Source organism: Mizuhopecten yessoensis, unplaced genomic scaffold, assembly GCF_002113885.1.
Source record: "Mizuhopecten yessoensis strain PY_sf001 unplaced genomic scaffold, ASM211388v2 scaffold10519, whole genome shotgun sequence".
Classification (NCBI taxonomy): domain Eukaryota; kingdom Metazoa; phylum Mollusca; class Bivalvia; order Pectinida; family Pectinidae; genus Mizuhopecten; species Mizuhopecten yessoensis.
The window spans coordinates 118,459-123,667 of NW_018408587.1; the positions used below are offsets into that span (position 1 = coordinate 118,459).

At 32.6% G+C, this 5,209-nt stretch overlaps 1 long non-coding RNA gene across 1 annotated transcript in view; it reads right to left on the reverse strand.

Moving 5' to 3' along the window:
- Positions 1–5,025: 5,025 nt before the first annotated feature.
- The window catches only part of LOC110460905, a 3,479-nt gene continuing 3,295 nt past the window's right edge, over positions 5,026–5,209 (reverse strand). Inside the window, exon 3 of the long non-coding RNA XR_002464067.1 lies at positions 5,026–5,083. This is a non-coding gene — a long non-coding RNA (uncharacterized LOC110460905). The remainder of the gene's footprint in view (positions 5,084–5,209) is intronic.

Consider the following 5,209-nt stretch of genomic DNA (forward strand, 5'->3'; position numbering starts at 1 on the left):
GGCCCAGTCTGCAAATGATCTCAGCGCAGTCAAACTTGTGACAGCCATGGTCACATGTATACCACAGAGGACAACACGTATATGTGACAGGTGTGGACTGGAGTACCAAGATATGAATAGCCACATTGTTACGTCATGTACTTTGACCAAGTTACTAAAAGATACATATTGGTACTTAGGTGAAAACAAATGTCCACCGACTGTGTTTGTGACATTATCAGGACTAGACAACGAAAACAAAGTTCGAATGTTCTTCGCTAAACCATACTACAAGGACTTCAACCTAACGGACACTGAAACAAAAGAGCTACTGTATCTTAGATTGCACTTGGTAACTATGTGTGGTCATCTATACGTTACAGGGCACAACAACGAAAATGACGACTAAGTAAATATATAAACATATGCCTAAACTGACGGTATACAGTGGACACAATACTCGTATAAGAATTACATATTCTTTTTTACGATACATTAAGAATAAATACGAAAAATGAGGTTTAATAAGGATAATTTCATGATTAGAAAAAGTACAACTTTAAATCCTTGAATGTATTTACATACATAATAATTTAACCATAACGAAATATCAATATAATTGTACAGTATTATACATTGATATATGCCAATTGATACATACGATGGAGTAAGTATGTTAAACATGTATGCACATAGAACATATCAGTACTAAATGTACTTTATATAACCCTTCCTTATTATATGATTTCGATGTAAATGTATCTCAGCTTTGAGGAAATACACATATAGATGATGATGATGATGATGATGATGATGATGATGATGAGTTTTGAAGATGATGATAACTGGCAGTTGTCTTTGTGGGATGACACAAACAATGTAAATGGTAATAAACTGCGTACATATAAAACTTACAAGTATGAGCCTGTCACTAGCGATTATGTAAAATCTGTACATCTCAAATGCAAAAGATTTTTTTTATTTAACTTTAGATGTGGCTCTTTGCCCCTTGAAATTGAAAAAGGTAGGCATGCCCGACCTGTGATTCCTGTCAATAATAGGTTATGTAAATTGTGCAACAATGATGTAGAAAACGAGTATCATTTTTTAATGGAATGTATATTTGATGATGATCTTAGATCTGTAATTTTAACGGAAGCAAACAATGTATATGAAATTTTCAATGATATGAACAAATTTGAACAGTTCAGATATGTGATGTGTGAACCAGTTCTCCAAAAGACACTAGCTACCCAACTTTCTCTTATGTGGAGGAGAAGAACCATGTTTCTCCCATATCAAATTATGTATTATAATGAGATGTGCAGGTATGGGGTGGGGGATATATAATTTGTCGGTAGGTATAGGCCCAACCACTCTTGTATATCTCTTACCCTGTTGGGGTACATGGTATTATATATATATGGAAATTATAGTCCTGCTACAAATAAAATTTTATCAAGCATAATTGTTTTTACAAAGACTGGTTAATAACATTACATGTCTGAAGATAGTAAATAGTGTGATTGTTCTTATAACGTGTCTAATAAGTCATTTTGGCTAGACACATTTTATATTCAAAGGTATATATGTATTGTGATTTTATGAATACTATGTGTTTGACACGAAAATAAAATATTTGAACTTGAACTTGAACTGGTAAGATACTGAGACTGTCCCTTTGTCAGGAAATGACAGCCTCAGGCAATATTAAAGGCGTGAAAATCAGTCCAGCACTTCTGGTCTTGGACACTACTGAATTTAAGGGTGTTGTCTCACGTAGCATACATTTAGTTTTTCAGATTTTTCAGATTTCAGATTTTATTTCCAACACTCAGACACATGAAAATGTGTAACATGAGGTACATGTACATTAATTTATATATTAAATTATGACAGGATGGACAGGTGCATGCATGTATATGAAGATATTGATATATATATATGCATGATAAGCTGTTGTACAAATGAACTATTTCGTAATTAGACACAGCAATGCATACATATATGTAAATAGCCACACATATATCCAGACCTTTGCATGCACACAGCCATACATACATACACCCATCCTCATATATAAAATGTACATATATATATATATACACACATACATAGAAAAAATAAAATTAACGACCGACTAAAAAACTAGCTGCTTTCATACTCGTTATTACACACATACATATATATATATATGCACATACATACACATACAATGCATACCAACAAACAGACGTCTACATATATACGCGCATACACACATATATACACAAACATATGACTACATCCCAGATACACATACACACACACGCACATATGCATACATTTCCGTATCCAAAATACTCACATAGTCACCTATTTTACATATTGATTTGTACATATCAATAATATGGACCCATAATTGCTTCAATATTATGGACCTATAGAAGTACATGTATATGTATAATGTTCATGTTTTAGCTTAAAGTAAAGGAATCAATTTCTTAAAGAAAATTGATAATCCTTTCAGAATTTGTTCATGGCATATTGACAAAAGACCTTTCATTTTATTTTTACATTGTATTTAGATTTGTACGATAGTAATTTGGAACGTATTTTCTCTGTACATTTTTTTCACTTCCACATTACTACAAGTAAAAAGATAATGAAATTCATTTCCAATATTTTCAAGGCAAAGATTACATATCCTATCTACTTTTGGAATATTCTGCCACCTCCCAGTTTCAATGGGAAATTTCAAATTACACGTACGTAGTTTGGTAATAAGTAGTCTTTTATTTTCTGACATTTTTTTCAAATATTTTTCAAAGCCGAATTCACACTTGAACATTGAGTAGAATTCTCCTCTCGACGAATTATGAACTTCGGAAAACCAATTATTCATACATATCTTATTTTCAAAAATGTATGAAAAACCAGATTCATGAAAAATACTTTTAACTTTACTTATCCATTTGAAAGAATATGATTCATTGCAGTCGTGTAAATTAAGTGCCAATCTCAATAATATACTGCTGAGTTTACTTTCATTACGCGTATCGATTAAACTATTCCAGAAACATGCCATTCTAAGTTTAATATTTATTTCCATTGGGAACCGACCGATTTCTCCATATACCATAAAAGTAGGAGTGCTAGATCTGATTTTTAGAATTCTCTTACAGAATTTCAGGTGCGTCTGCTCTTGATTTTTCAAATTTTCGAAACCCAACACTTCTGAGCCGTATAGTAATATTGGCTCTACAACTGAATCAAAAAGCTTAGTATAACCATCGGGAGTGCATGATTCCGAATTATTTTGTAAAAGTGCAAATAATGATTTTTGAGCTTGATCAATCAGTTGTTTTCGCGCTTTAGCGAAATTTCCATTATAGTTTAATATAATACCTAAGTATGTGAAACAATCAACAATCTCAAGTATTACGTCTCCGATAAGGAAGACATGATTTTGGTTACTTTTCCGCTTGCAGAATATCATAATTTTAGTTTTATCAGTATTTACTTTCAATTTCCATATATCGCAATATTCTTGAAAAATATTCAATGCATTTTGTAATCCCTCTGGAGTTTCCGAAAAAAGAAGTGTATCGTCTGCACATAGCAAGACAAAAAATTTAATTAAAATATGCAGTTCATCAGATATTTTTTCTTTCACCATATCTAGCGGAACACATTCAAGGGACTTAAAAAACGTTTCTAATTCGTTTAGGAACAAAGAGAAAAGGAAAGGTGAAAAATTTCCCCACTGCCTTACCCCAATAAGGCATGGGAAGACATCTGACGTATTTCCATGGTGTTGTACACATGATTTAATATTACTATACATATTTTTACAATCTGAAAACATTTTCCTTTGATACGACTATTATGCAATGTTTGCCACAGCCCAGCTCTCCACACGGTGTCAAACGCTTTGCGAAAATCGATAAAAGAACAATAAAGTTTTTTACCACTATTTAGAGAGAGTGAAATTAATATATGTCAAATAAAATCATTATCAGCAATCGAGTGTCCCTTTCGGAACCCCGCTTGATTCCTAGATATCAAGTTCTTCTGTTTTTCAAAGTAGTTCAAGCGATTGTTTATAATAGATGTAAATAGCTTACCAAAACAACTTATGAGCGTGTTGACCATATAATTGTCAGGATCTTCTGGATTCCCTTTATTTTTATACATCGGTTTAATTATACCAATAGTCCAGTTTTCTGGTATAATACCAGTATCTAATTAGGGGATAGTACGTTGTTTTGAGTGGCTATACTGGCGATTAGAACATGAAATTTAGGTTTGAACTCGAGACCGATAGGTCGAGAGTTTAAACCAAATTTCATATTCGCTAATATGTTTAGAAACATTGAATTCCCTTGTACAAAAGTACGTATTAAAGTACTTTGTGACCTGAACTGACGACGTGTCATTCTGCAGCAAGAAGCTTTCAAACTCGGTCATTTGGCCCCGCCCATACTGGCGAGCGCTCGATCTGTATGTTGACGAGGCGGAATATTTGGATTGTTCGTGAACGTCCTGTTACCAAAGTTTATACGACTCATTTGGATTAATATTTACCAAGTTCTAACATTTCCATGTCAGTATGCATACCAATATGTGCTTACCGACAAATTTGTATAGATTTGTGATGAGTTTTGTGTAAATTCATACGACACATGTGAAATGTTTCATTTGATTTCGGATCTAACTAGATGCCTTCACACGGATGGAACTAACATTAAACAAGGTACAATAAATAGTTATCATTTCTGGTGGAGAATATTTTAAATATTCATTTAATATTTTGTCCATTCCAGGAGCCTTACCATTTTTAAGTTGTTTTAATGCTTTTTTAATTTCTTCTTCTGTTATTCTACCATTTAATACATCATCATCATCATCATCTACATAAAAGTCATCATCATCATTATCATCATCATCTACACAAGTATCCTCATTATTATCATCCTCATCATTGTAACTGGGCTGGGTTAGTTCCCAGTGAATGTTTGAATAACTCACAAAGACTGTTCATTAATCAGTTCACGTTTATTCTTGCATCGAATTCCATGAATTAATATCTGTCTGTTATATCTTTACATGGATATCCTGAATTCTGTAACAGATACAAATAAGACACATTTAGATGACATACATCTCTTACACCTATACTTACATTCATACATACATTATCATACATACATACATACATACATTATCATACATACATACATACATACAT